The following is a 10,979-nucleotide window of genomic DNA, read 5'->3' on the forward strand; positions in this document are numbered from 1 at the left end:
CCAGCTCCCACGAGCAGCTGCGATCGGCAGGCTCCGGGGAACCTGCCCCCGTGACTGGCACATCGTCAACGAGCTGCACCAGCAGAAACCACGAGTCTACGAAATCAACACAAAGAGTTAACTTACTGCAAGCGGCAAGCTCTGGGGTGGGACTCTGCAATCAACCAAGGATGAAGAGGTTTGCCGAGTAGAAATTGGTCACCGAGTACGAGCTCGGCGCTGACGGAAGAAGTATCGCTCAAAGTTATTCTACACTGAGTGCCAGCTCCCACGAGCAGCTGCAGCCCGAGAGATAATGACGTGCAACGACGAGCAATCAACTGGGAGAAAGGGTGGAAGCCCAAGCATCGACCAAGCCAGCATCTTAGAGAACCAGCTGCACGCGCAACCAGGCATCGCCAGAGAGCACGGAGCCGGAGAGAGAGCGCAGCAGCGCCACCGAGCACGGGTGTCAGCTGCCAGCGGACGAGCGGTGAGCGCTGTCGAGCACCTTCAAAGACAAGCATCGTGACTATTCAGCTCATCCAGCAGGGAAAGAGCCTGACCAGCCGCCCGTGAGGAAGAGGAGAGCGCCGTGTGTTCGACCCACACGCACCGACCAGCACCAGCTGTGAACCAAGACAAGAGTGAGGAACGGCGACCAGCAGACGAGCTGCGGGCGCTATCTGACGACGGAATCATCGCGCACCGCCGACGGCGAGCGTCGTGCCGACTCTTCATCAAGCAGTGGGCAGCAACTCCAGCTGCCGCCGAGCGAGAGAGAGCGAGGAAGCTGTGTGTATGACCCTCCCCCACACTCACATACTCGCCACGTATCACCCAGCGTCTGCTTGACGCAAAGAATTGATCAAGGAGACAAAACCACCAAACACACCGCACATACCGGGACTGATAATAATAAGAAGATAAGAGTGCGTCAACTATTAGTTGGTAATGAAGAACATTGCTGCCCATTGAGTCACGTGGATACGGTCGTTGAGAAGTATTTTAGTCGTTCTTTTTGTTAATTTTAACTGTACTGATGAATTCATTGACGAAACTAAACGCTTATAAACCTACGTTACGAATCCACACACAGGGAGACTTGTGTTGAAATCTTTCTTTTGATCACAGAATCTTGCCCGCGAATGTATTGAAGCCTTAGCCAATTGATAAGCATTTGCTGAAGCAGGCACACTGCTGGACACCATTGTTCCAAGACATTTAGTTAGATGAAACTGACATTTAGCTTATTACATAATCTACCAATGAATTTATTGAGGTCTACTTTTGCCTTCGGGACATGTTTCTTTATTGCCGTTCGTATGAATATCGTCACATTTATTTTTAAGGACTTTTTCCTATCGTTGTATATGCTCGCGTTACTCTGAGAAATTAACCGATTGCTCTGTTACAGTTTAACAACGTAATCATTGAGGGTTAAATGTACGGATCAATGAGCACATCTCCAGGAGTACTGTGTTGACAATTCCAAGCATAAGAGTTCGCATATTAGAGTGTTATGTTTTTGTTTAGAAATTAAAGTTGCTTAACACAGAAGTGTCTGAGTGGTTCCTTCCTAAGTTCATGCATAATGATCTTAATTAAAAGAACTGTATCCTTTGGCGAGATCTGAATTCTGAGACCTGATAGAATTACACTAAAACATAATCAGTTAAAGTTAAAGCGAGAATCTTTGTATTATCACAATTAGTAAGAAGACAAGTTTTTTCACGGACCAGGGGGGGGCGGGGGGATGGTTTCATGATGATTCAAGCGCATTATTTTATTGTGCACTTTATATTATATTACATTGTAATGTGAAATAATTATACAACTCGCCATAATGCAGAATCAGTGGTAGCTCTGAGCTTGTTTTCCTGTAACTAGATGGTCCCATCTGGCCGTGATGGGAGACCGTGACACCCGAAGTGTGTTGCCTATGTCCAGTCTACTCCATAATCTCGTTTTGGTTGCTGTCACTGCAGAAAACCCTGTTTCACAAAGATGGGATGTTGGAAATCGAAGCAGGCTTTTCAGTGCTTTTGTGGCAATCTCAGGATATTCCGCCTTGACTTTAATCCAGAACGTATCGAGATTTGAAGTTGTCTCAAACATACTTTTAATGCCACCTTCATTTGCGATCTCAAGCAGTTGATCCTCTTCTAGCACAGACAAAGTCGATTCACCTGGCTTATTCACAAATGGGTTGCGGATCCATTCCTTCCCAGGTCGGGGGTCTTTTGTGGTTGGGAAGTAATTCTCAAACTCTTTTAAAAGCTTTGTCTGTGTTTCTCAAGTAGATGTCTGTGTGTTACATGTGTATGTGTGTAGGGCTGGGTGTGTGTGTCAGTCTATCTAGTGTGTCTGTCTAAGTCCATGTGTGTGTGTCTGTCTAAGTCCATGTGTGTGTGTCTTAGTCTATGTGTGTGTGTGTCTTAGTCTATGTGTGTGAGTAAGTACATATGTGGTGTTTACATAAATGTGTGTGTGAGTCCACGTATGTCTGTGTGTGAGTCGCTGTATGTGTGTACGTCGATATATGTGTGTGTAACTCCATGTGTGTATATCTCAAGTGGATGTCTATGTGTGACAGTCTGTATGTCTGTGTACGGCAATGTGTGTCTCATTCTATGTATGTGTGTGAGTCGCTGTATGTGTGTACGTCCATATGTGTGTGTAACTCCATGTGTGTGTATATCTCAAGTGGATGTCTATGTGTGTATAAGTCCATATGTGTGTGTTTAAGTCGATGTCTTTGGTGTGTGTGAGTCCATATGTGCGTGTGTGTCTGAGTCCATGTGCGTGTGTGTTAGTTGCTCTGTGTGCATGCCTCAATGTTAGTCAGTGTAAGTCTATTTCTTTGCGTGTCTGTAGGCCCATGGTGTGTGTCTTAGTCCATGTGTGCGTCTTAGTCCATGTGTGTGCTTTATTGACCTGCTCAAGGCTTATGATACCATCAGTAGGCCTGGGCTCTGGATTGTTCTTCATGCTTTCCGAGTCCCTCACCCACTGATCACCATCCATAAGGACCTTCATGATGGTGAGCGGGCCCGGGTAAAACTACGTGGCCGGGAGTCAGAGCCTTTCCCTGTACACTTTGGGGTGCGACAGGGATGTCCTCTGGCTCCCACATTTAACATCTATTTTGACCACGTAGTTCGTGAAGCCTTCAATAGCTGTACCGGAGGAATTTCCATTTGGTACAGATACAATGGGAGGCTGATCGATGCCCGGGTGCGGTTAAGGGATGGCTCCCTATTGCTCAGCCACATTATGTATGCCGATATCTGCTAATTGCTACTCGGAGGAGGAGTTCTCGGTGCCGTTGCTGAACCTGGAGCTTGCCACCAAGAGGTGGGGCCTTACCATCAGCCCCACCAAAACAAAGCACCTGCCTGGGTATTTTGTACCATCGGACACTCCATTCCCACAACTCCCGATGGTGATGGGGCAGTTGTGGAGACAGTGGAGAGTTTCCCATACCTTGCCAGTCTGCTAATGACCAGCTCTGGTTTAACAGCAGAGGTCTCACTCAGAATCCGTTGAGCCGGATTATCTTTTCATCGGTTGTGTAACACTGTTTGGAAGCTACCTGCTCTATCACTCCGCACGAAGCTTCAGATCTTCTCGGCCACGGTCATTCCCTCCCTTCTCTATGCTTCTGAAACTTGGACCCCCCTAATGGAATATCTTCGCCGATTAGAAACATTTAGGATGGCCTGCCTACGATGCATCCTGGGTTTAACCAGGCTGGATTGTGTGAAGAGCTCACAAATCCTTGAAAGATCTGGGCAAAGTCCCATCCGTGAGCTCCTCCAGCAGGTCATGTAGCCCGCATGCCCAGCCACTGCATGCCTAAACAGCTTTTGTTTGGCCGGATCGAAGGGGCTAAACGGCCGTGGCACGGGCTGGAGAAGAGATGGAGTGATGTGGTACAGGAGGACGTGGAGCTGAGTGGACTTGCCGATGACTGGTACCAGCCATGTCAAGATCGGCCTCTGTGGAGGAGGCTCGTGAAGGACGCTACTGGCCAGTTGAAGGCAATCGCCCTCCATAAACAACGGAGGGCGGAGGAGCGACGCTCACAACAACGAGCGGAGCGCCGGGCGGCTAAAGCACAGCGAGTTGCCACAGTAGGGGCCACAGGTGGTGCATCAGCCAGTCGTCTCAGTCGACCTGTGCCATCTGGGTTTGCACCGTGACCTCCTGCCAGCAGGCGTTCGACACTTCATGTGGCCTCAAGGTGCACATAGCCTGGCACAAGCGTTGTGGTGACGTCACCGCCACTTAGTGGCGAATGGCGGTTGTTGTTTAGTCTATGTATGTGTAACGGGTTCCGGAGACACTTGTAGAGGTAACTTGTTTATTACAACCCAACACTCTCCAACAGTCCAACTCTCCAACAGTCCTGACTCTCCAACACTCCTGATACTCTGTTATAGCTTAGGTACACAGCCTAGGTACACAGCCTAGATACTCTACTCTGGCTACGCTCTGGAACTCGCCCTCACAAGGTCGTAGAGTCGGGAGTTCCAGAGTCCCACCATTGGCTCTCACAGCGTCCCAGGGTCCTCCGATGGCTGGTCTTGGGTCTTGGGTCTTGAGCTACGACTGGGCCCTGATCGTCCAGGGAGCTCCCCTTTTATGCCTGGTCCAACGAGGGGTGGGGCCGTGTGCGCCACCAGACATCCCACAGAGCACACACAGCCCCCCCCCGTTGGCGGCGCCAAGAGGCTTAAGCGCCTGAGAACCCAACGCCTGGTGCCAAGAGGCTTAAGCGTCTGGACCCGCCTGGGAACCCAACGCCTGGTGCCAAGAGGCTTAAGCGCCTGGCCCACCCAGGGTCCCAGAGCCCCCAGCAGCCCCTCCCTTCTTATGTCACTACATTACCCCCCTCTACGTAGCCTCCAGCCGACCCGGCTGTCAATAATTAGAAAGTTTAAATTAACGAAAGGGAGAGAGAGAAAAAAAATACGCGAGCCTCAACAGGAAAAGAAAGAGAACAAGAAAGCAACCATAAATACCATAACCAACCTGTACAACTTTACACTATATACAAGCATCAATCAACAAAAAGGTGAAGCAATGACACGTGAACAAACGACCCGCGGCACACCCAGCCCTCCTCGGGATCCGCATAGAAAACGGGGAATTAACAACAACAAATATACAGATTCCGACGCGTTGGATGCACAACCACCGCATGGATGGCAGGGTTCCACACCACTCTGCCAGCCTCCCATCCGTCAGGTGGAGAGAAGGCGAAGACCAACATGTCGAGCATCCCTCTACACACACTAATCCGGACGTCTGTCTACGTCCCGGGTCGAGAAGTCGTACTTCAGGGTCGACCCATGTACTAGGCAAAGAAGTCACACTTCAGGGCTGCTCCAGTATCTACATTTAAAAATATATATATAAAATTTACATGACACAAACAAAATAAATCTGCCTGCTCCTGTCCATAAATGGTGGCCGCACGCGCGAACCGCATCTCCAAGGCATCCCGTGCTTGCGTCCCAGCAGCCCTCAATGAGAACCACCACCGACATTACATGTCAACCATTAGCACCCCCCGCCTTTCCAACGTGCGTCTCCATCTTAAAACCGCGCACGTCGGCCATATCGGGGGGGGGGAATTTCAACCCAGTCTCTCTCCAAGACTCGCATCGCAGCATATAGCTGTACCGACCGAGCTGAGACCCAGTCTCTCTCCAAGACTCGCATCGCAGCATATAGCTGTACCGACCGAGCTGAGACGACCCATCGTTCACATCCCTGCACAACATGCACCCTAACAACTGAGGGATGCAGTCCCAACGTAACGGGACAACTACACCTGAACACCATGAATCTCTAGCCCACTGTTTCAACGCGCCTCGGAGTGTTTCAATCTCCGGGCCGTCAGGGCGAGTCTACTGCTCCAGACGCACCACGGAGGGTCTCAACCTCCGGGCCGTCAGGTCAAGCCGTCAGCTACTCCATGACGGGACCAGACTCTCCGAGCCATGTGAGCGCACAGCCCACTAGGCTAGACATGCCACGGAGTGTTTCAATCTCTGGGCTGTCAGGTCAAGCCGTCAGCCATAGCATGACGGGACCACAACTCTCGTGTTAGACACGCAACACCCGCTGGGCCATCCTGGTCAGGATCTGCACCCCAAGATATTTGAGAGCCAGCATGACAATTCCAAATCCTTGGTAGCATGTCACCATCTCAAAATAAATGCCCCATACAGTATATACATCGTTAACAATGACAGCACAAGCTATACATTAACAATCACGAACAAAGCTCAATACAAACCATACATTGTTAACAATCACAAGCAAAGTTTCGCACACACATTGACAACACTCACGAGCGAAGCTCCACACAGTTTACCCAACAACAATCACGACTCCCCGTCGACAACGAAGAGAATGTCAACAAAAAAAATCATTAATCCGGAGCGCGTAAATGTAGGAAGTGTCAGGGGCCTGGTCTCCTGACCTCCAACCTTTGGCCAGAGCAGCAGAGGCGGCGACCAGCGTGTCGGTCGATGTGCCGGCCCCGGCGCCGGTTACAGTAAGAATGGCGCTCTCACTGTCCGGTCGCAGCGCTGATGACGCGGTATGCTAGGTTGAAGCCAGCTGTCGTCCGGCAGTGAAGGTCGCAGCGCTGATGACGCGGCGTTGTTTGATTGGGCCACTCTGGGCCTGGAAGTGACGTTGCTCCCAGCGGTCATTTCTCCTCCGGTGGAAGTGATGTCATTCCCGGAAGTATCCCCCACCCCCGGCACGGGAATGCCGGTGGCGTCCACCATGCCCGTGGCGGCGGCGGGCTCAGGCGAGCGCTGCGCCTCTTCTCTCCCTCCCGCCATCGCCTGTGAGCGCCGCATCTCACCCAGGAGGGAGGCGGTGGCGCAAAGCAGCTCTGCGAGGCGAAGCAGCGCCTCTTTCATCCCTGCTCCCGACGCTGGAGAGGGGACGGTCGGCGGAGCAGACAGCTGCTTAGCCGGCGGTGCGGCGTGGTTGTCGGCCAGCGGTGCAGCGTCGCTGTCGGCCGGCGTTGGCCGCCCCATCGCTGCCTGCTCCTCGACATCGCCGTCAGGACTGAAGGTACGTGGCTTACTTCTTGTCTCCATAGCCACTTCTGACGCCAAATGTAACGGGTTCCGGAGACACTTGTAGAGGTAACTTGTTTATTACAACCCAACACTCTCCAACAGTCCAACTCTCCAACAGTCCTGACTCTCCAACACTCCTGATACTCTGTTACAGCCTAGGTACACAGCCTAGGTACACAGCCTAGATACTCTACTCTGGCTACGCTCTGGAACTCGCCCTCACAAGGTCGTAGAGTCGGGAGTTCCAGAGTCCCACCATTGGCTCTCACAGTGTCCCAGGGTCCTCCGATGGCTGGTCTTGGGTCTTGGGTCTTGAGCTACGACTGGGCCCTGATCGTCCAGGGAGCTCCCCTTTTATGCCTGGTCCAACGAGGGGTGGGGCCGTGTGCGCCACCAGACATCCCACAGAGCACACACAGCCCCCCCCCGTTGGCGGCGCCAAGAGGCTTAAGCGCCTGAGAACCCAACGCCTGGTGCCAAGAGGCTTAAGCGTCTGGACCCGCCTGGGAACCCAACGCCTGGTGCCAAGAGGCTTAAGCGCCTGGCCCACCCAGGGTCCCAGAGCCCCCAGCAGGCCCTCCCTTCTTATGTCACTACATATGTGTGAGTGCATTTGTGTGTGTAACTCTATGTGTGTGTGTCAGTCCATTTGTGTGTAACTACATGTGTGTCTGCCTTTTTCGCCCGGGCAACGTCGGGTACTTACCGCTAGTACCAAATAAATGAAACTGAAACTATCAACTGACGGTTAATTAACAATTTATTCCTAAATATAATCGCTAGTTCATTGTGACTGCTTCAGCATCCACGCCTCATCACTGGACTTGAGCCCGTCTCATTGACATAATTTATTTAGTTACACCGCCGCTCGTTGGGGGAGGGGATTGTGTGTTCAAACCCTCTAGTGACGTCATGTCACCGCTTGCTTCCGCGTGACGTCACGACATATCCATAAGCTGCTGCACCGCGCGCGTGCTCTAAGATCCGAGGTGAGAAGTTAACATCGTGGTGGTTGTTGTCGTGGTGGTTATTGTTGTTACCCAGGTAGAGCCTCTCTCCGTCTCTCTCTCGTAGGGATATCAATTGAGTAGCTGCGAGTATGGAATCGATGTCCAGGTTGGAACATTACAACGCGGGGTTTAGCCACGCGGGGCCTTGCCGCCTGCCCTCGCCTGATTGCATTTGCTTTAATCTTTTGCTTAAGTTTAATTCGTCTTCATCTGGCTCACTACTTCATGGGACCTCCTTTGCCAGTAGCAAAATATAAGAAGAGGTTTTTTCCCCTTTTTTGGCAACAAAACAGGTGTTAAGATATTCTTGGTTCTTTCGGTGAAGTCACATAGAAGGGAAATAAAGTAATACAATTTCTTGCTGTGGATTTCACATCTGACGATGATTGCTCGTGTTGCAGTCAAAACGTGAGAATTTTATTTATTTCATTTTTCTTCTACGTGACTAGGTGTGAAAAACAGCAAGAATTTTTTTCAAAATTTTGGAAAATTTTCGTGCTGTTTTTCACACCTGACGATGATTGCTCGTGTTGCAGTCGAAATGTGAGAATTTTTTTTATTTCATTGTTTTTCTTCTACATGACTTTAGGTGTGAAAAACAGCAAGAAAATTTTTCTAAATTTTGGAAAATTGTCTTGCTGTGTTTTTCACAGCTGACGATGATTGCTCGTGTTGCAGTCGAAACGTCGTGACATGTTTAATTTTTTTATTTTATTGTTTTTCTTCTACGTGACTTTATTGTTTTTCTTCTACGTGACTTTCGGTGTGAAAAACAGCAAGAAAATTTAGGAAAATTTTCTTGCTGTGTTTATCACACCTGACGATGATTGATTGTGTTGCAGTCGAAACGTCGTGAGAATTTTTATTTTTTTATTTTATTGTTTTTCTTCTACGTTACTTTAGGTGTGAAAAACAGCAAGAAATTTTTGGAAAATTTTCTTGCCGTGTTTTCACACCCGACGATGATTGCTCGTGTTGCAGTTGAAAAGTCGTGAGAAATGTTTTTAGTTTATTGTTTTTCTTCAACGTGACTTTAGGTGTGAAAAACAGCCAGAAAATTTATGAAAATTTTGGAAAATTGTCTTGCTTTGTTTTTCACATCTGATGATGATTGCTCGTGTTGCAATCGAAACGTTGTGAGAAATTTTAATTGTTTCATATTTTATTATTTCCCTTCTACTTGATGACTTTACCGAAAGAATCAAGAATATGAATCCCTGCAGTCACGAAAGCTTTAAATAAAAATTTAGGTGTTAAGATGTTAAAACGCCGAACTGAAACCTCTTGCAAGGAATCGTGTCTGCATTAACCACAATATACTCGCGATCAATATGCAAACAAAACACATGCTGTGATAATCTGTGCATTGTCTGTGAAACTGATTGGTCCAAAACCAGAGACGGCTTTCTTTCGAGCCTAGTCTCAAACGGTGTTAGACCAGAGGACAGCGCCAAAAGGCGTACACAGCACAAAGACAACACCACCATCAGAACAATGACAGCTCGGGGTGAGCAGCTACATCATGGGACCTCCTTTCCCAGTAGAAAAATATAAGAAGAGGCTTTTCCCCTTTTATCATTTCCAGATTTGTACAATTCTTTTTGTCTTGGGATATTTTTTGTATACGGTTTCTCAGTATTTATTTCAATTGGTTGGACTAGCTCCACCCACCTACCTTGATGCACCCATCTCAGGCCTATATAAGACCTTGTCTCAACAGCTTTTTCTCTCACCTGAAGACGATTGCTTGTGTTGCGATCGAAACGTCATGATCTATTATTTTCTATGTACGCGATTTGACCGAAAGACCCAAAGAGTATTACTTCCTGCAGTCAATAAAGCTTTAAATCAATAAATAATTATGTAGTTTGAGAAGCTCCCAATGCACCATTGGAACCACCTTTGCCAGTAGCAAAATATGATTATTGTTTTTACCCTTTTATCTGGCAACAAAACTGACACCTTTTTTTTACAAGGAGTCATGTTTGCATTGACCACAATACCTGCGGTCAGAATGCAAAAAAAAACACAACTCTGATAATGTATGCACTGTCCTTGAAATTGATTGGTCCACACCCGAGACAGCTTTTCTTAGAGCCTTGTCTCACATGGTGTTGGACCAGATGACGCCAAAAGGCGTACAACTCAAAGACAATGCACTATCAGAGTATGAGAGCTCGGGGTAAGCATTTACACCATTGGAACCTCCTTTGCCAGTAGCAAAATATGATAATTGTTTTTTTACCCTTTTATTTGGCAACAAAACTGACACCTTTTTTGAGTTGTACGCCTTTTGGCGTCATCTGGTCCAATGAAGAGGTCGGATGTGCGATGCCCACATGAATAGGTGGAACGCTGGGTTCCTAAAAACCCAGCAAGACAGTGGGGAGCACAGCTGGTTCATCTGTCAGTCATCCCTTGACACCTGGATCATTACCTGCTGTCAAGGAATCCACACTTACATGGCCTTAAATTGCACCTATCATGGCATTAGCACTGGGATAAGGTTACTTGCAATTCGTCATGAATGTTGGATTTTTGTTTAGATATGTTAATGATGCATGTGAAATGTATGTGTATTTTAGAGTTTATCTTTGTGGGGAGATGTGGTGCAGTTATTTCACTGCATTATGAACTCAACAATTAGTTTGATTACCACTGCCAGCAAACATGATTGATAAGTGAAAGCTGAATTGCTTGTGGGCCTCTGCTATGTTGATTGATCTTAAATTAACTACATGGTGAAGGGAGGAAGCGTCAATACTAAGCAGATGAAGGCGGCCAGGAATGGTTCTGGACACACCACCACTTTTTACCATGCCAGTGTGTGACAGTGTCAAGTTTGTATTTGCAGTAAATTATATTAACTATTGAGCAT

Source organism: Lethenteron reissneri, chromosome 72 (assembly GCF_015708825.2).
Source record: "Lethenteron reissneri isolate LAM-NWPU_2019-01 chromosome 72, ASM1570882v1, whole genome shotgun sequence".
NCBI classification, from domain to species: Eukaryota; Metazoa; Chordata; class Hyperoartia; order Petromyzontiformes; family Petromyzontidae; genus Lethenteron; species Lethenteron reissneri.